Source organism: Adiantum capillus-veneris, chromosome 20 (assembly GCF_014529385.1).
Source record: "Adiantum capillus-veneris isolate H3 chromosome 20, ASM1452938v2, whole genome shotgun sequence".
Classification (NCBI taxonomy): domain Eukaryota; kingdom Viridiplantae; phylum Streptophyta; class Polypodiopsida; order Polypodiales; family Pteridaceae; genus Adiantum; species Adiantum capillus-veneris.
This window is the reverse complement of record NC_140950.1, coordinates 70,947,445-70,969,387: the sequence shown is the minus strand read 5'-3', so window position 1 is coordinate 70,969,387 and position 21,943 is coordinate 70,947,445.

Below are 21,943 nucleotides of genomic sequence, written 5' to 3'. Positions count from 1 at the left end.
CCTCACTTAGCCTTGTCTTTTGTGTACTCTGTGTGTATGTGAAAGGGAGTTTTTTTTTAGGACTTCCTTTGCTTGAATGATTGCTATATAGCTATGGAGTCGGTGGAAATTGGGGGCACTTCTCAGGTCGGTAGCTTACGTGGAACTTTTAATTTTCTATTTCAAGCATAAGACCTACTCTCACTTGGGTGGTGACGTGATTAAATTGAGCTCTATTTTTTCGCTATATTGTCTGGTTTTATATGGTATATTACCTTGGTTTGCAAGAGTACTTTTTACAAATCCAAATATGGTTGGGATTGGTTGGATTGGGTTTTGTTGGCTATAAGCCGTTCAATTTTTTTGTTTTCTTTGCCTTTCTTAATGATGCCATTGTACCAAGCTCTGTAAATAGACCAATTTTTTGACAGAAATTAGCTTGGTATGATTTAACTTGGGCTACAAGACATGCTGCTTGATTGGTAAGAGAAGAGTAGGTGGTTAGACTCTCGTTGCTGGCAAGATTAAATTAGTGAATGGATACCTTTGATTCTCCTGGCCCAAAACTCGTCTATCATAGATTTTTTATTGTTGGTTTTTGCACACTTTGTCTGTCATTTCTTGCTATGGGTGTTGTTGTTGCATTGAGTATTGGGATGCATTGCTAACATAATGATGCTACCACCTTTATGATACTATAGTACTCACTAGCGTTTTGATCATAGCAATTGCTTATGGCTTTTTAGGATGGCGGGTATATGCTTGTTGATGCAATCTCAATTTTTTAGAGATTTATGGTGGCTTGATAGGCATGGCTGAGCTTGATACGCAAACCAAAATAGAAGGCATGTATGGTTCTTCTTAGAGTTGTATCTAATGATGAAGTATTGGCTACTAGGGTCTGACTGATGGTTTTTTTTGAAACCATGTACACTTGGTTGAAACTAGATGTGGTGTTTAATTTGCTACATCAAGAAAGAGCAGGAGAACCTTGCAAAAAGTTTACGGTGTTATAAGGCTAAGACATACGTACAAAAAATATTTGAGTTTAAAAAAGAGAGGGTATTAGGACACTTGGAACAGAAGGAGTGGTGACCTTTCAATCAGAATGATATGTATGTTAATATCTATTTAAGTTCTATTAAAAATAGGCTATATAAAAAATGTTATATATAACTACTACCATATTTCAAAAGGATAATGAATTCTAAAAGTGCATACCTTGTACCTTACAAAAACACTTTGAACATACTTGTCTAAACCCAGTTGTCCTTTGAATTGAAATGTTCATTTATGTTGTATTTTTTACATAAAACATCTATACACACAAATAGGAGATAGAATCTTATCTTTCATGCACAACTTATGTGCAGACATTCTCGCTCATCACTCACACCCAAAAGGCAAGTCTTCTTTACGAGAGAGAGAGAGAGAGAGAGAGAGAGAGAGAGAGAGAGATTATTATCCATAGAGGTTAGATATGACCCATGGGATTGAGAACAAACATTACAATGGATTCATCTATGTCAAGAGATAGAGAAGGAGAGAGCTTGAGCTCTTGCAAGCACACACACACACACACACACACACACAAAGATGGAGGCAAAAGATTGCACTTCTTCTTCCTTAGAAGCTCAACATAAGATATCTACAAAACATAAGGGAAATACAGCATAAAAGGGAAACTAGTACAACCATCTAATATGAACCACTAGTGAGTGAGGTGAGTAGGCAAGTATGTCATCACTCTAGGTAGGTGGACCATCTTGGTGTAGTCCAACTATAGTATCAATGATGAAGAAATGCGTATCCACCATGGTGTGCCAGTGATGATGAATGTCAGTGATAGTCATCCAGGAGTCGTACATGTTAAGCTTGAAATCTCAACACTCCCTCTCAAGCTCAACACCATCTCTCATATGCCAAGCATCACTCAAAACCATCGTAGCTTTGCCACTCCAGGGCCTCCATGAAGATATATGCAACCTGCTCATCTATCGCCATGTACTCTAGGTTGATGTCACCTAATAAGAACCTCTCTCTGATAAAGTGGTAGTGCACCTCAATCTGCTTTTTCCTCGCATGAAACACTGGGTTTTGTGCCAATTGTATGTGATTGAGGTTGTCTCAATAGTTGACAATCAGCTTCTATACATGTACTCCAAAGTCTGAAGTAGAAATCACATCCATGCTACCTCACATGAAGCCACTCCACCACCCTTGTAATCTACCTCTATACTCAAAAGAGCAACTGAGGCTTCTTCTTACTACTCCATGTGATAGAAACACTCCCAAGTGAAAACATCAATCCACCGGTAGAGCTTCAACTTCACATCAGCCCTATAAAAGAGTGCATAATCCAAATTAGCACTCACATAGTGCAAATTAAGCCTCATTGCATCAAGTGTGGTTTCCTGGGAGACTACATAAATTAACTCACCAATCTAACTATGTAGCTCAAGTTTGGACGTGAGATAATCAAGTAGATCAAGTTACCCACAATCTTCTTGTACATGGTAGCATTATCAAGCACTCGACCTGCATCATTCCCCAAATTCAAATTCAAATCTGAGGGCAATGCAATTGGATTAAAATTAGCCATGCTATACTTTTTCAACATATCCAAAGCATATTGCCTTTATGAAATCCATACACCTTCTTTCATGCAAACAATTTCAATGCCCAAGAAATACTGTAAGTCTCCAAGTCTTTCATGTCAATTTTTTGCATAAGTAGAGCCTGCAAGCCCTCTACTTCATCCACATTATCACCTCTAACAATCAAATCATCCACATAGCTACAGGTTACCATAATTCCTACCGCACATACAATGAATGGTCTGCATCACTCATCTCAAAGGCCAATGAAATGATGAATGCCAAAATCCTCTCATACCAACCTCTCGGTGCTTTCTTCAGCCCATAAAATTCTTTTTTTAACTTGCATGCAAGGTCACGTAGCCTCATATTTGCATAACCTTGTGGCTACTCCATATACACAGTTTCTTCCAAGTCTCCTTTCAAAAATGCATTCTTGGCATCCATTTGTTTCAACACCCATTTGAATGTGACAACTATTGCAATAAACACACGAATGGTAGCCATCTTACTTACGGGCTAAACGTCTCCTCCTCATAATCAATCCCATAAGCTTTTGCATAACTTCTGGCCACAAGTCTAGCCTTGTACCTACTCACACTGCCATTAGCATTACTCTTTATTTTGCAAACCCTCTTACATCCAATTGCCTTCTTATCCTTTGATAATGGCACCAATTTCCATGCTCCATTTGCATCAAGTGCAACCATATCTTCATCAATAGCTTGCCATCAATTTTCATCCTTGAGTGCATCCTCAAAACATGTCGACTCTACTTCCTCTGTAATCTTCACCATAAATTCACAATGACAAGCTACATAGCTATCTTAAGTCAATCTCTTCACACAATTTCTTGCTCTTGCTTACCTACATGGTCCAGGATCACTTCCAAGAGCACTATTCCCTGCTTGCATTCTTCTTGCACCCAAAGTCTTCATAGAGGGTATGCCAAACTCCACATCAGAACCACTACTATCACCATCATCATAAACAACACTCAGACTTGGCAACTCAAGGGCATCATAAAAAATTTATTTTTCCTTTCCTTGATACATTATAGGAGTTTGCAGGACTCACTTTTTCACGTAACCATGGATTCTCACCATGACTTGCATTAGAGAACCCTTGTGGCCCACTCAAAACTTGTGACTGCACACTTGTATTCTTTGTAGGCATATTCTCTCTTACATCATCCCCCAAATCATTTTTTACATCAGCATACCAACTTGCCATTTCATAAAAAACAACATCCTTGTTCACCCTCACTTCACCTGTGACATGATTGTAACACTTGTACCCTTTATGCTCAAGGGAATAGCCAATAAACATGTATTTTTTTTTTCTTTTGGGTCAAGCTTACTTCTAAGCTCATACAACACATGCACATAAGGAATAAATACAAAAACTTTTAAATCTGATACATTTGGTTTTTCACCATTGAACTTTTCTTCAAGTGTCATATCATGTACTGCAGCAGTAGGGGTCTTTTTCATAATGTAGAAACCTCTAGCAATAGCCTCATCCCAATAAGAATGAGTCATGTTCTTCTCATTCATCAATGCTTTAGCCACTTTTGCAATGTGCATGTTCACTTAGCAGCACTATTTTGTTGTAGAGTATACCTGCATGAAATTTGCCTCTGAATTCCATGCCTTTTCAAAACACCATTGAATTCATTGGAGAAGTATTCTCCCCTTCCATTTGACCTCAGTCACTTTACATGTTTCCCAGTCTGTTTTTCAACCATAACTTTTAAATTTTGAAAATGCATAAACACCTGACTCTTTTGCTTCATGAAGTAGACCCATACCTTCCTTGTATGGTCATCAATGAAACTCACATAGTATCTACATCGATCCATTGATGTAGTCTTTGTCGGACCCCATACATCTGTATGCACTAAATCCAATGCATTCTTGCTTATATTCTTATCATGAGGAAAGGGTGCTTTTTCTTGATTTCCAAATTGACAAGCTTCACATACTTTTTGCATTTCAACAACTAGAAACGTAGGTAAGCATGTAACCATCTCTTTCTTCTCCATCATTTTTTGCCTCTGCAAATTTACATGACCAATACGTTTGTGCTAGATCTCTATATCTTGAACAACACCTACACCTCGTGTAAAGATGGTAGGATTCACCTCGGGAAAATCTACATCCAAAGTAAACATTCTTCCCATTTTCTTTCCTTACACAACCAACCTTCCAGCCTTCTTATGCTCTTTGACAAAGAGATCATCGGAGATAAACTTGACGTGTAAACCCTGCTCAACCATTTTCTCAACAGAAACTAGGTTTTTTATAATGTTGGGTACATGTAGTACATTAGCAAGGTACTTCACTTTACCATCTTTCATAGACAATGTCACATTTTTTGTATGCATAAGAGGATGTGTAGTATCATTCCCAATTTCTACATAACCAATACTTTGTACAGTCTACATTTCCTTAAACCATGGTCGGTAATGTGATCAATGCTCTAGAATCCACATTTGCAGACATAGTATTTAGCATGTGCTGCATCACAAATAGCCTATTGAGCTCATCTTCATTCTTGCTAGTGGTTATATAATTGTTTTCTTGAATCGTACTTGGACCTTCACGTTCAAAGTGACCATGTCTTCCACAACCCCAGCATACTACATTTTTGTGTTGACCTGCCGCTATTGCACTGTGCATTTCCACAACCTCTTGGACTCCCTGTGCCTCAAAAGTTTTCTCAACCACCACCTGTGTCCTACCACTTGTGTTCTAACCATGACTGTTGTTTTGTTGTTGTGCTTGGATGTTGCCTCTTCCTCGGTCTCGTCCACGACTTGTACCATGTTCAAAGTGACCATGTCTTCCACAACCCCAGCATACTACATTTTTGTGTTGACCTGCCGCTATTGCATTGTGCATTTCCACGACCTCTTGGACTCCCTGTGCCTCAAAATTTTTCTCAACCACCACCTGTGTCCTACCACTTGTGTTCTAACCATGACTGTTGTTTTGTTGTTGTGCTTGGATGTTGCCTCTTCCTCGGTCTCGTCCACGACTTGTACCACGTCCTTTTCCTCTTCCTCCTACTCTGTTGTTGAAAACTGTTGTTAAAAAGGACCTGTTCAAAATTGTTTCCACCCTGTGTAGAAGAGTATTGTGCAAGTTTCTTCTCTTCCACAATCAATAGAGATACCAAACCTGTAAACAAGAGAATGTTCTCTCAAAGAAGCATGTCCGTTTTGAACTCTTTGTACTCAGGACCCAAATCTCGCACACATGTTTCTACTTTATCATCATCATCGACTAATACACCAATCGATGCAAGTGACTCACATATGTTATTTATCTTCAATGAATAGTCATTGATGGACATGCTTTTCTTCTACACATTATTCAGCTTAGTCTTCAGCTGCATCTTCCTTGCCTTTGTGTTGGTCACATCCAATGATAACAAGGTGTGCCAAGCCTCCTTAGGAGATTCAATATCCTATATATGCCCAATCATAGTGTCCTATACAGAGACAGAAAATTCAGTACATGACCTCGAATCTCCGTGGTTCCAATCTTTAAATGTCTTAATTTGTGTAGTGGTGCTATCTCATGCTCTATAGTCCCAATAACCTTTGACCATAAGGAAATTCGTCATTCTAAACTTCCAAGCATGAAAGTTGTTCTTGTCCAGCTTCTCACTGACAACCTGGTTAAGCCCATCATTGTTGGATGACATGTTTCCAACCCTTTACACGTCTTTGAGATGCCTACTAAAAATAGTCGATTACCAGATATAACCACAATCTATGTACATACACCCATTTCACTGTACTAAACAGTGTTTGTGCACACTGCAGCCCAACCAAATATTTTTTGCACCACCTTAGCGTTTTTGCATGCAAAAGAATTGTAACTCCAAAACGTGGGTCAAGACACACCCAAAATGGAAATTTGGTTGCACATCTGCATTCCTTTGCATTCCAAAGGATGCATGGAACCTTGAGACACACACTCTCCAAGTGGAATCACCTGAATTGAAGATCATTGAAGATGGCTCCTGGGAATATGGAAACCGCTTCCTAGACTTCTCTTGCTTGCTGCTCCAAGCTCCTCAAACACAATCAAGCTCTGATACCATGTCAAGAGAGATAGAGAAGGAGAGAGCTTGAGATCTTGCAAGCACACACACACACACACACACACACAAAGATGTAGACAAAAGACTGTACTTCTCCTTCTTCACAAACTTAAGATACGAGGTCTACAAAACATCAAGGAAATACCTCGGGGGGTTCACTATGTGTAAAACTACCATATCACGTCCGTTCAAGACATGTTTGTAAAACCCCTTATCTGTGAATTTTGTTAAGAATATAATGTACCCTTTTCTTTTAAAATCTGTAAGTTTTTTTCAAATTTGAAAAAATAACGTCCTTCTGTATATATATTTCTGTAAGTTTCAAGAACTTTAAATACACTTCTGTTGAACTCACGTGATAGATTACATTTTTATTAGGTGACCTCCCCGGAGGAAATACAACATAAAAGGGAAACTAATACAATGGTATGAAAATACACATCAATTAAGGAATAAGGGTCCATTGAGAGGGTTTAAAAAAACAAAAAACAAAACCTAGGAGGGTCAACTATGGGGAGATTCGATTTGGAATTTCAACATTCTTGGATCATGGCTTTACCACCTTGGTAGACTGCCCACTTACCTTTTTGTGGGATTCGTATACCTTCTTGAGCCCTCTTGCTTTAAATTTGAGTTAATTTGTGGTCAATTCTTTGGTGATCCACAAATTTTTCCCTTTAAGAAGGCAAGATTGGCATATTAGCTTTGTACATTCTTCTTTGTCCTTGAAGGTGAGGATACAATATTTGGGTGGCGCATGCTTGTGCGGCATTGCTCCGAGAAACAATTTTAAGCTTCATGTTGACAGGTTGAAGAATGTCATTGAGTTTGGTGATTGCTTGTTTGAGAGTGTCTTCACTGGTGCACCATGGTGAGTGAAGTCCTCCAATCTTGATTGTGGGACGCATGTCTAACCTCACCATCCTATCTTATTGCAATATTAGCGAGAACCACGATTAATTTGTCAATCCATGGGATGAAGCTGACTCAACTAGTGTAAAGAGGCTACAAGAGGTTGTCAATCTCTTGAAAAATAACTAACAACTCGCATCTAACTCCAGCTACACTCAAGTGACTGAAATCACCAAAAGCCAATCGCTCATCGGCAAACAAATCACATTTGTTACAACATCAAATGACATCCAAATGTAACAAAATTTCTAGGACAAGTTTACAAGACCTAAGCACACATGCTTATGGTCTCAAACCCCACTTTAGGTCAAGTTCCAAAATCGCAATTATTAACAGCAGTGGATTTTTGACCTAGTCGTTTTCGACCGAGAAGGCATCTAAATGCTTAGCAATGATGCCCCAATATCCCACCTATGCTTAGTTTTTTATTTGAAAGTGTAAATTCCTAGTTATGATGAAATCAAACCGCAGGTCAGCGATGCCAAAAGCTACAAAATACTGTGAACTGCTTACGTCAATGCGTAGAGCTCTTACCTGCGGTTGCAATGCAACAAACACGATTGCAATGTGACAACCGTGGAGGGAGTAGGAAGCGTGAGAAGGAGAGGAGTGAGCGCTGTTAGCTCACGTTGTGTATTTCTTATCCAAAGCTTACAAAAATTGGATTTTATACCTCAGCCAAGGTTTTTAGGTGGTCAAAACTAATAATGTGGCGTTCTACCAAAACTGGGAAATGACAGGTTGATACAATCTGGAAGCTTGTAGACCCAGCTCAGTAATTACAGAGTTTATCCGAGAAAATAGGAGTTACAATATTCCCGATTTATCAAAATAATAATTTTTTTACAAAGAGAACTCCAAAAAATGGTGTCCATGTTAACTTGCTGCTAACCTTCCCCCCTCCTCGCCTGTGTCGTCCCTTGAAACAGCTTTATGGGCTGAAATAATCTTCGAGTTGACGGCTAGCAAGGTGGTCTTTAAGCGCATTCAGTGCCTTCTAGTATCTGATTATTCTTTCTTTGTCTAGCACACTTGCAGAAATTGCATGGTCACTCTGTTCTTCAGCTCCACCGTTGAGTAGCCTACAAATATGGATGTGAGGTTGTTGATCACTGGCACAAAGATCTTCGTTTGCCAAGTGAAGAATCCAGTGTAGAAAGTTTCCTCAAACGCCAACATATTATGTGAAGGTAAGAGCATACACCGGGCGTAGAAGCCATAGAGAACTTCTTCGGAAGGCTTACCACTAAGATTATAGCATAGCCCTTTATTTCTCTCAAGGAATGATATCCATGGGGCGCCTACTTGCTCTGGGTCATGAAAAACGTCAATACAAGTGAGCAGCATTCGGCATATCTTATATAACATGGCGCAGGAGAGATTTGGTAGACTATTGAAGAAAGACATGGTGCCTGTTAAGGTTTTTACCATGTATTTCTCTATTGCTTGTCCTTTCTCTAGAGCTGGCAATCTTGGGTAGTTCAGCCAGGTTGGTCGTTTCTTTGTCAGTGCCTCATGATCTTGCCATGTCCTTAATCTAAGTACATGACAAAATGTGGGATCTCTTTGCAGGGATGCAGGTGCTCTTGTGAATAGAATCAAATACCTCAGATTCTTGTTCAACGGGCTCAACCTCCACTTTGGGTGGTCTTTATCTATGCCATCTTCTTGCATGTCTTTGTAGAGCCTCTCTTTCACCCGTAGTAATTCCACTGTTATGATAGGGTATGGCAAGAATTGTTGGTGCCATTGTGCATTGATCTGATTGGGAGTGAGTTGAGTGACGTTGACAGAGTGTAGAACTCTCAACTCCCAATCCATTGCAGCTTTCCACTGCTCATCCACCTCTTGGGTGATCTTCTCTTTCAGTGCGTCCTCCTCAGCTTTTGATAGCTAGACCATAGACACTGTGTCTGCATCTGTGATGTCAATCTGAAAATCCTCTTCACCACTCGACTCTACCATGGACCGTGTCTCAAACTCAAAAAATGATACCGAGGGTATATCTATCTATGGTGGCTCTGAAGCGCCTACCTCTTCCTGCGTATCCGGCCTTCCTTCCCTCAGGATCTGGTTAACTCTCTTAAGCTCAGCTATTTCTTTAAGGAGCTCTTCTTCTCTCTGGACCCACATCAAAGCCAGGTCCCTGCGCTGTGATTTCTCCAGCTTTAATCTAACTCAAGGTCCTTGTTCTTATTTTCTAGTGCCTTGTATACTTCATCAGTCCCTTTGATCAAGTCCATGGCTCAATTTTCTCTAATTTGCCATAAGAAGATTTCTTGATCATTTATTCTCTGTTCAAAGTATTGCAAAGAAGCATTTGAAACATCCAATTGCACTTGAATTTTTTGAGCTAACAGGGATGTCGTAAGAAGTTCATTTGTAACTTCTGTCAGCTGCTCGTCTTTTGTTTTGAAAGCATTCGATAATTTGGTGAGCAGTTCACCTAACTCCTGCATTTCTTTCTAATGTCTATCTCTAGCTAGCTGATGCTGTTTAGCTTCGGCTTTCATCTCTTGCACTTACCTCTGAAGATCGGTGATGACAGTCATTATGTCTTCTAACTCTCCTTGGAGAGCGTCAATCACGACCTTGAGCTCTTTAGCCTTTGTGCTGCGGCTAAGTGCTGTTGAACGGAGTATCTCTGTCATATCTTGCATCTGCCTTGCATATTCATTTACTTGCAGTATGACCTCGTCATTTGACAGCCAATCCTCCTGTCTTGCCAGCTGGGTTGATGTGCCTGTAGCCTCATGTGTGTCTTTTGGCTGTGTCATAGCTACTGGTTCTTCTTGTGTGGAGGTAGAGGGTTGGTCTCTTTCTTTGTCATCATGAGGGCTTGTGGATGCCTTGGTTGTTTCTTGCTATGTGGAAGTAGAGGGTGTTGGATCAGATTGTGTAGTCTCTTCGGGTGCAGGGATCACTTCCTTTTCTAGCTTAGGTTCTTTCTATTGTTGTTGCTCTTGTGTAGCAATGGCCTCTTTTGTGGATTCATTTGTATTTTTCTCTTCAGGCTTTTGAGTAGCTTCAACGTCTTTCTCTTGTTCCGGCTCTGCTTCTTTTTCTTTTTGTTTCTCTTGCTGGTCAGCCTCTTGTGCAAATTCTGTTTCTTTGGTGGACTCAGATTCAGATTCTTTCGTTGTCTCTTTTGCGGTGTCTTTACCTGCAGGTGATGGTGGTGGGCTTGGCATAGGGTGGTCCTGTTGTTCTGTAGGTGGTGAGGTGGGTCTAGGAGAATCATAACCTTGTTCTTGTGCTTCTTCTCTAGCCATTTCTTCATCTCCTCTCTGTTCTCGTGCCTCTTTTCTTGTGTGATGCTTCTCTCTTGGGCCTTTAAGTCCGCTTGACACCCATTTCTCTCGGTCCTTCCCTTGTGCTTGTCGGTTGCACTGATAGGCGTGTTTTCTCTTTCAAAGCAAGCTTGTTTTTGTGCGGTTGCTTCTTGGTGGGCTACCACAACTTTTCTCTTCATTTCTTCTCTTCTCGCTCTCTTCTCCTTGTTATCAAAAATCTCGCTGTTGTGCCTTTCCGGAGAGCTTTCAGTTGATTCTTCATTGGATTTTTAAGATCTTTTTCCTGACCTTGTAGCTCTCAAAGATGGTTGTGTGGCCAATATCCAGGTGTTTTGGTCAGGGGTAGGTGGTAGATTGTCAGCCATGCCAATGGCATGGTACGCAATTCTGGTCAAGACTTATGGTGCACCCAAGTAAGTGATTTTCCCTTCTTTCTTGGTGCCCTTCAAGGTGGTCAGGACATACTGAGCATAGTCCATTGGTTGCCTGGTTGTTGATTTGAGAACTTGGGTAAATGTGGTGGCAACCATGTGATTTGGTGTAGTGTACCTTGGTGGCCTTTTTGCCAAGAAATGGAAGTGCTGATGGTATAATCGGGCTGGCTCTTCCACTTGTTTGTGAATCAAATATGCAAAGGTAGCCATGACGGTCTCCTTGGTAAAATTCCATGCTGTTTTCTTGTCCCTTGATCTCATGGTGATTCCTTCTATAGGTAGTATGAGTGCCTTTGCCACTATATCTTTGGTTATGACCACCTCGACCTTGTTCCCCTCAGTGTCAGATATTTGTGCAGTCCCATCTTCTTTAATTGTGGATAAAAGCTTGTAAGCTTTCTGAAAATCCACTCCGCAAGGCTCCTATTCATAAAAGTCTCTGAGTCATAGCCTGCGGTTGGCTTCTTTGGTCTCTGGATTCGTGGCAACATCATATACTTCTTTAGGTAGGAGTTGAAACTCCACTTGATGTCCCTCTTCACTCTTGAATTTGGCGGTGAAGACTGTAGTGTGATGCTCCTCTAGTTGTTCTTTGGAGAGGTATGCTGCCTTGGATGCTTTGACTAAGTCTGGATCTAATTGATAAGCGGGCAGTCCTTGCAACTTCTCCTTTTGGTTGAGCTTCTTCTTGGCCCTCTCTGCTGCTTACATGGATCCTGTTCAGTGAATAGAGTGCAAAGTTAGCAGATTTGTCAGAATTTTCTCTGAAATATCCTTTAGTCTGATATGCTGACAATTTTGGTCCAATTTGCTTCAAATCAATTTCTGAACAAGCATATATGCATAAAAACATGCAAGGAACAAAACTGTAAAGTCAAAACAAATTTTTGCAACCAAAGTAAATAATCACGATTATTCACAGCTGAGAAAATTTTTCAACTTTTTGCAAACTTGACTCCATAGGCTTGAAGTATATACCAAATACATACTCTGAGTGAAATATGGGCTCATTTGGATGCATAGGGTGAAAATGGTACCAGATTTTGGCTTTAGGTATCTAAAATAGTAGATATAAAGGAAATTTGAGATTTTGAACTCCAAATTGGTTCAAAATTGGCTAATGGGCTTAACACATCATGTACTTTGGATGTATGATGGCAAAATATCAAAACTCCCCAATTTTGGCTAGAAAGTAAATAATCGCGATTATTAACTTTTCTACCAAAATTGGTTTTTTGGTACAAACTGGTTCTAGGCATTGTATAGACCCTATGTATGAGACATGAGGTGATTTGGATCAAGAAATGTTTTCCATAACCCAAAAATTGTCTTGTAAAGACTTCTTTCCATTTTTTGGAAATTTTCCAAGTTAGAGGTGCTCATTTTGGCTCATACTTGATTTTTGGCATGTAATAGGTGTGTGCACATGATAGGTGAGGAGATGTGACAATTTCCAAACAAAAATGATGCAAAAGTAAATAATCACGATTATTTACAACAGTGACAAATTCTTTGCAAAACTTACAAATTTTGACCTAGACATATTCTATACACCTAAAACAAGTCCTAAATTGAATTTGGTCAAGTTTGATCATGCCGGCATCACTTTGTGCTTTGTCGACTCTGAAATCACCGTTTTCTGTGACTACACTACCTGTTGGGTTGGTCGGTCAACTTTGAGGCTTTGGACTTGTCCGCAACATAGTCGTGAAGCAACTTGTCCAATTCTGGCTCATTTGGAGTCAGTCAACTTTGGGTTGGTCAGTCAATTTTGAGGCTTTGGACTTGTCCGCAACATAGTCGTGAAGCAACTTGTCCAATTCTGGCTCATTTGGAGTCAATTTGACCCCGTATGTCGAAATTGACGCTTTGTAACATTCGAGCCGTTTTCTGATTTTTGAAGGCTTTGCTTGATTGATTTCACTAAACCATTCATATACATTGTATATGAACCTCGTAGGCAAGCTATTTGTGGAGTCAGATCGGAATTCTGGCATTTGCCAAAAACCTAGCTTTTCGACTGGGGACCCCCTCGACCCCTGCCGAATGGTCAACTGATGATATAGAAAGGTTCTATTATGTTAGGGCATGCTTTGGTTCAAATCCCATTTGATTTGGTCGAGCTGACATGCCGCTATAGTCAGTTTTTGGTCGTAGGTCTTTGCGCACTGCTTGATTTCTAGGGTTTTTTCTAGGGCTTTAGACTAGCTACCGACTGTACAAAATGGATCATTGATGAGTAAATAACTTACCCCTCATGTCTCGTGTGAGACGGCACTGAAAATGGTCAACTTTGGACTCCGAAAAAGTCGCGCGAAAGAGGTCGAAAGCTCTCTCTACAAAGGCTGCAAGTGGAAATGAGGTGGTTTTAGCCTACCCTGGATATCTATACCCGGACTTCCCGAACCAAATTTCCCTAAATTCCCCCATTAGTCCTACTAGGCCGTGAAATCTATGTTAGACTCAAAAATTTCCCTGATCGGATTCCTGTAGCTCATTCTGCTAGAATTTTGCCAAAGGCTTCCCGCTTCCATCTTCTGATTTCATTGAAAATTTTTATGCTTGTCCACCTTGTCTTTCTGATCACCATCGTGTCTTCCATTTTTTTAATGTGAGCTTTCCTGCTATTTATTATGAATTGTTGACCTGTTTATTTGAAAAAATCAAAGAAAATAGCAAAATGCTCAAAAAAAGTAAAGTGAAAATCCAATAATTAAGAAAATCCATTGAAAAACATAGCTTTATTGTTTTTTGTTGGATTTTTCTATTTTTAAGTCTCATTATCAATAAAAATGATGAAAAATACCCAAAGAAGGACTACTTTTTGAAGATTTTTTTATAGTATATACACTATTTTCTGATAGTATTTTCTAATAGCATATACACTATTTACACTCATCGGGAAGATATTATTAGTGAGTTTTTCCTTGATGATGAATTATAAAGGCATTATTAGGTAATTTTACAAAAAATGACACGTTAACATCGATCTTTTTCCCTTCCCTCTTCAAACATTGCCCTTAATTACTTAGTACTTAGTGCCCTTCCACCCCTCCTAGATGGCGTACATCGGGATGACTGTGTGCATGGGTTGAACAATTGTGTCTATACATAGCCGTGGTTGGCTCTACCATGCTATGAGGATCAATGCAATTAAAACCAATATAATGTTCAAGAGCTGGGTCTTGAGTAATTAACTCAAGGCTTTCGAATGTTGAGGTTTGTTGTTGACATCTTCCAAAGAGAAAATCTTGTAGCTTGTGTGCTCTCTCTTTGATTGTACCATTAGGATGCTTCAGCACACTGATTGCCTGAGATGTTAGTAGCACTTTTGATTGTTGTCGAGCTTTTATTCGCCATTGATAGCTCGGTCTGCTTGGTGCTGTATGGTGTGGTGGAGTCTTTTGAGACTTAACTTGCCATTGTTTGATTGCTTTTACGGTTTGTGGTGAAGATAAGTGCTCCTTTTTCTTCCAAACCATTTTCATGTTAGGTTCCTTGCTCGAAGATGCTTGTCTCTGTGTTTTAACCCTTGGAACCATCTTTTCATTTTTTTGGTGAAGTTTTAGGCACCCAGATCTAAATCGGTTTATCCTTAAGATGTTCTTTTGGTACCCAAATTTTCCTGATTCCTTGCATGCTACTTGTAGCATTTGCTTGTCGAGGGGATGGAGAAGATTGACTACATCGTGGTTTGGTCTGTTGATTGCTTCTCTTTCGTTCCTCCTTGCTTGGTGCAATTGGAACTATGAGTTGCCCTCCTTTAGATGATAGCTTTAGTTGATTTGTATCCCAATCTGGGACTGCTTTGTATGTCCGCATCCAGGGAATTCCAAGAATCATCGTCTCATTCATGTGTTCATCTAGTAAGCATACAAACTGATGAGGACATGAACATCCATGTACTATCACGTTTAAGTTGACTACTCCCAAGGTTGGATTTGGGTTCTTGTTGTATCCTTTGATTGTTGCTATTCCTGCCGTCAATGCTTGACATGTTGCCTTCTTGTTTGTGGAATAATTGAGTGCATTTACTCTAGCTCATGTGTCAACCAAAGCATTGGTGATATGATTGTTGAGCTGTACTTTGATGCGCAGGTCCATTCCGTCTAACCAGTCATCATCTGTTGAAACTACGTCTTTAGGTAATTCCGATTGTTGGTCATCTATTTCCAGAGTGTTGATGGGAATCGGTATCTGTTGATTCTTGAGAGCAGCTTTCTGCTTAAGTACCCGAAGCCGAGCTTCCTCTTGGGCTTCATCAATAACCTGCTCTCGTTTAATCTTCCTCTGCTTAGTTGCATGCATTCTTTCTAGCAATTCATTGGTTAGTGGAAAATTATATTTCTTTAAACGACATCCACTAATCCAATTAGCCATTGGTTCACCATCTAGGGTGGACAATTTTACTGCTCCACTTGGAGATACATCTTCAATGATAAACGGTCTATTTCCCTTTTTCTTAAACTTGGGAATGTGTTGCTTAAGGGAATAGACTAAAACTAAGTCCCCTTTCTTGAAAATTTGGTGATTAAGTGGGAATCAAAAAACTGTTTTTGTTTCCTCTTTTGTGCATAGATGTGAGCTATAGCAATTAGCCTTTGCTCATCTACCTTTTCCAAATCTTCAAGTCTTTCTGACAATTCATGTCCAGTCCATTCAAGATTCTGTGCTACCCTTAATGTCGGCAATAGAAATTCTATTGGCAGTATGGCATGAAAACCATAAACAAGGTTAAAGGGTGTAGCATTTAAAGCTGTTTTGAATGAAACTCGATAAGTCCATATATAGAGCAGCATGGAGACTCATTTCCTAGTCTGTCCTTCCTGAACTAACCACTTTAGTCAGCATCGAGCTAAGAATTTTATTCATATTCTCAGCTTGTCCGTTTGCTTGTGGGTGATTTGTTATGGATGACCATAAACTCATTAAGAAAATACTTGATTACCTCATTGAGGAAATGAGTTCCCTAATCACTGACAATTTCTATTGGCAGTCCATATCTCCTGAATACATACTCATATAAGAATGCAACAGTGGTTCTGGCATCATTTTTTTGAGTTGCTTTACCTCAGTCCACTTGGTCAAATAGTCGTAGCTACAATGATATATTGAGCTTGGGTTCTATAAGCAGGTGGTTGTATTGGTCCAACAAAATCTATACCCCATTTTGCGAAAGCTCTAGCCCCCATCATTGGTCTTAGGGACATGCTATATACGCATGTTAGCATTTTTGCTCGTTGACAAGCATCACATCTTTGAACATATTCTTTGGCATCTGCAAAAAGTGTTGGTCACCATATGCCTATCATCAAGATTGCTCTTGCGGTGGTCTCACTAGAAAAGTGACCTCCAGCTAATCCAACATGTACTTGTTCTATAATCGGAATATAATCGTTTCATTTGCACAAAAAAGAAAATGTTGATCTTTAGCTCTCCAATACAATTGGTTTCCAATAAGAGCATAGTCTCTTGCTTTAGTTTCAATTGATCTTTGATGGCATTTACTCATATCCTCAGGAAATGTTTGGCTTGATAAGTAAGTAACTAGATAGTTACTCCACTTAGGAACAGGTGACATTTGAAACAATGTTACATGAGTATGGGTGGTTTTTTTTGACATTCAGGGCAATTCTTTACAAAAGATCGAACATCGCTCCTCATAGTTGGCCAAAATACTCCAAGTCTCAAGATTTTTGCATAGTTTGGTCTTCCGCAAAATGAAGTCCTACTATGGTAACATGTACTTGACTTAGGTACTGTTCTTTTTCTTCAGGATTAATGCATAAGAGAAATATCTCGTCTCGATTTCTTTTGTATAGCCTACCAGCTAGTAACTGATACGTAACTGATTTCTCGATTAATCTGATCGTGATAGGAAGTGGTATTTGTGAATCCACTTGGGCTATTGACATCAATGACAATGTTTTCCGACCATCTAGGTATCATTTCCATGAAGAACAAATAGGAATTTGGTAGATCATTGTCTACCCCTTTAGGTGATTCTCTTGAAACAATCCTTGACAAATGATCTGCTCATTGATGTGTAGTGCCCTTTTTTACAACCACAGTGAAATCAAATTCTAGAAGAATTATGAACCATCTCACTATTCTTCCTATGCTACGTGGCTTGTTGACCAAATACAACAAAGCTTGGTGATCCACAAAGAACACAAACTTGTTGGCTAATAGGTAATGTCTATACTTTTTAACGGCATAGATAATTCCTAATCCCTCCCTTTTGGTGGTGGTGTAATTCTTTTCCGCCATGTTCAATTGTCGACGGCTAGCATAAGAAATAGGAAAGTCAATTTTCTCGTATCCTGGTTGAGCTAGTATACAACCGATAGCAAAATTAGAAGCATCTACATGTACGTGGAATACCTAATTCCAATCTGATGCTTTCAACATTGGTGCTGAGATGAGAGCTTGCTTAAGCTTCATGAAGGATTCTTCACATGCCTCGGTCCATTCAAAGTGTGTAATCAAGCTATGCATGGGTTTTGCAATTATAGCGTACATGTAGATGAGCCATTGGTAATATCCACAATGCCCCATGAAGGCTTGTAATCCCTTGACTGTTGTTGGTCTAGGAAAATCAGCAATGACATGAATCTTCTCAATATCAGTAGCTATGCCATTTTTAGACACTATATGTTCAAGATTTAAGCAAATCCTATAAAGCCTACATTTTTCGAATACCTTTTTGAGGTGTTCAAAATGATCATCCCGGATTGATGAATGTACACATAGATCATCCATATATACTTCTAAGAATTTCCTAAAATATTCTTTGAAGGCGTGGCTCATCAACCTTTGAAATGTGGCTGGAGCATTAGTTAACCCAAACGACATAACCGGATAAGCAAATATACCCCATTCTGTTGCAAAAGAAATTTTATGTTGATCTTTTGGGTCAACCAAAAGTTGATTGTATCCCGAAAAGTTGTCTAAGAAGCTATAAGCTTCTTTTCCTGCAACTCATTCTAAAACATGCTCAGTGATTGGAAGAGGAAAGTTGTCTCTAATGGTAGTTGCATTCACCTTTTTGAGATTAACACACACTCATAATTTTCCATTCTTCTTGGATACTACCACAAATGGAGACACCCAATCTGTGTGTTAAATTTCATAAATGAATTCGGCTTCCTTTACTTTTCAATCTCTTCCTTTATCTTCCTGGCAAATGTTTCATTATACGTTGTGAGCGGGATGAAAACACACACAGCGCCTCTATAACGACCCGACACACACTCTTGGGAAGATACACACACACACACTATGGGGCACCACTCGGCTTAGACAACACACCTGGCCGAGACAGGGAACACACCTCTGGAGTGAGAGGAGAGAGACTATCCACTTGCCCACTCCACACACACACACACACACACCCAAAAAACTCAGCTCAAAAGAGGAGAATTTCTGATGTTTAGATACAATTGAGCTTGGGCCAACACCAATGGGGCAAATAGCTCACACAATATGGGTAAAATAAGCCAGATACAATCACAAACTAGAGCAGAAACTTCGCTCATAGGAGAAACTTACACAGAAAAACAGCCGGAAAAGAGTGAGGAATTTGGCAAAATGGACAGCGCCATCGAGTCCGGAACGACCCAAAATCCCAGTCTACAATGTCAAACTGCTCAAATCCGACCTCGGATGAGCAGTTTACGGCCAAAACAGGCTCCAAAATGAGCAAAAACACACCTGCGGCTGTTCCTCCTCTCTTCTCCACATTTTTTCTGGTCTTCTCTCTCTTTTTTCAGTTCCCACACTTAGCTTTATTACTTGGGCACCCTTGGCCTTTTAGATGACTTCAAACAGACCCCGAACAGGCCAAAAACTGACCTCGCAGTGCATAGTTGTCACCTTTTTGCATCATTTGCACACCTGGCACTCAGCTTTTTTCCAATAATGCATCTCACCACCACATGAAGTGGCCCCAAAAAAAGGTCCTCATGATGACCTTTTTGCATAATGATCACAAGAAAACATCCACGTTGTGTCTGTACTTATCCGCGTGCAAGAACTGACCCCGTTCGCCCTCCTGACGCCACTAGATGCCATCTGACGCACCTGCTTACCTCATGTCGTCGGCCCGCGAATAGCTTCCTCGAGAAGTTTTACGCGCTACCAACTCCTCCTTATTGTAGAAAAAACACACTAGTACTGATAATAGTGAAAATCGTTGCACTATGTACATGCTGTCGTACCTGTACACATGTGGGCCCCACGTAACCACCTGGCTCTAGAAAAATGGGCAATTCTTTATTTCATGCACCATGCATGTATATGTACATATGCGCAATCCCTTGCTCCAAAAAACTCCTGACATAATTTGCTCACCCCCTAGCCTGCTAGAGCATTCATGCTCAGCAGCAGCACTAGTAGATGCTCATTCCACCTGGATCAAAAGGCCAAAGGCATATCGCCTGATTCACAAGAAGCATCATAACACCACACCTACATTTGTCAACAATCAACCAAAATGCACCATAGGCATATCCAACTAATACATCCGCCCTGTCTGGAGTTCCAAACGCATAAATATTGCATGCCACATTCAACCCAACAGATAGAGACAACTCAAGTGACTCATCACCTGGCATCTTGGATTCACCAGCCATAGCAACAACCTGCAAATCATGCACCCAAGTAGCTAAAAGCATTGTGTGAAGGTAAAGTTGTTGATATCCAAAGCACAAAAGTATCCCCGCAGCACACATATCCCTAGCATAGGCATCCACATAGCTGAGATTGGACTCATATATGCCAAACCCCTTCTCATCATCATAAGCATACTCATCATCACACATAACTTTATCCACATCATAATCATGGCTAGCACCACTATCCATAGCTTCTAGCATGGGTTCATCAGTCTCCAAGAAAACAGATCCCTGCTCTAAACCACAATCATGCTCACAAATCGGTTCAATCACTGCACATACATCAAAATATGGCTTCAACACAGGCTCCACATCCAACAAATCCACAAAATGGCTCTCAACCTTGACCTCTTCCCTAATTTCCAAGGAACTAGTATCCAAAGATACGTGCTCATCATCAATAACCTCAACCTCACACTCACACCCAGAATCACAAGGTACACAAGTAGCCAATGCATCCTCTTCAAGACTTTTCAATCCTGTATCCAAAGCCTTACTCACCTCTTTAGGCTCTTCCATAAACCTGTCAACTTGCAAGACAACTTTACGCTTCACAATAGACCTTGGGAAGAAACGAGAAACATCATAGGATAGGCTACTTTTCACTTGCTTAGGCTTAACTTCATCTTCCATGTCAAATCCATCTTGCACACGCATACTTGTACTGATACCATGTTCCTCAAGACGCTTAAACTTCCATTCCTTGTGCTTTGCAATGCATACCGCATCTTCAAAAGACTCGGGCCTCTTCAACTCAACTTCGAACTTCAAACAAGGTGACAAACCATCAACAAAAAAACTTTTCTTCAATGAATAAGGGGGGGTCTCATCCTTAAGAGCAACACACCAACGAGTCCATAAATCTGTAAAACCTTGTACATAGGCATCAACACCTTGACAAGAACCTTGCTTAAGAACATTGAGCTCATTCCATATTGCATTTGCATCTTCCACAACCTGGAAACGCTCTAAAAAAGCTTCTATAAACTTGTCAAGACCCAAACCATAAGAAGAAGCCACTGCTTCTTTAGCTTCCAAATCCATGAACCAAACACGGGCCTCATCTTTCAAAAGCAATCCAAATAGCCTCAAAATCTTCTCCTCATCACACATATTGTTGCTTATACATGCCACCTCGACTTGCTCCAGAAAGTCTTCTGCATCTTCACCACTTCTTCCATGAAATTCCGGATAAGAGAAAGCCATGGCTACCCAAGTTTAATGCTTTGAGAAACCCTTCGAACACACGTGTCAGAACCCAAAACTTTTCACTACCCAATTCCCAGAAACTTCAATGGAGCTGAACTTTAGATAAGGACAAACACATGCACATCAAATGAGTTTTCGTAGTTGATCATCGGAATTACAACAGGCAAAGGACATTCCAGGATCTCTCGTAATCTTCTTGGCCCGAACATAAAGACTATGCGCTGCTGGAAAAAAATCTTCCTGGACACATGAACATTTATCTGGATTCTCTGAGTTAAATGAAAAGGAGTGAATTGAGGGCCATTTTGATCATCTATTAAAGCCAACCATGAAGCTCCCAAGAAGGCACACCTGACTCAACCTCTGATTTTGCCAAAATTTCAGCAGCATAACATCATAAATGGCTCAAAATACCAAAAAACTAGCCATCATAACTTGGGAAAATTTCGACAGAGTTTCCCCAGAAGTAGAGCAGTAGGAACCCAAAATATAGACTGTCTATGTATGCATAAACTGTCAACAATAGAACCCGAGCATCAAGTAGGACTCACTAGTACATAGCCTATGGAGAGGTCACAAAAAGGGTGCTCCAGCTACCTGTATCACCAAAAGGATCTCCACATTTGAGAATCCCCCAGCTCAATAAAAACCTCATGCTATCGACCCTCACATGAAGGCTAATGCAAATCGCACATAGTCAAGTCTCAGAAATGAATATCTTCCAGACCAAG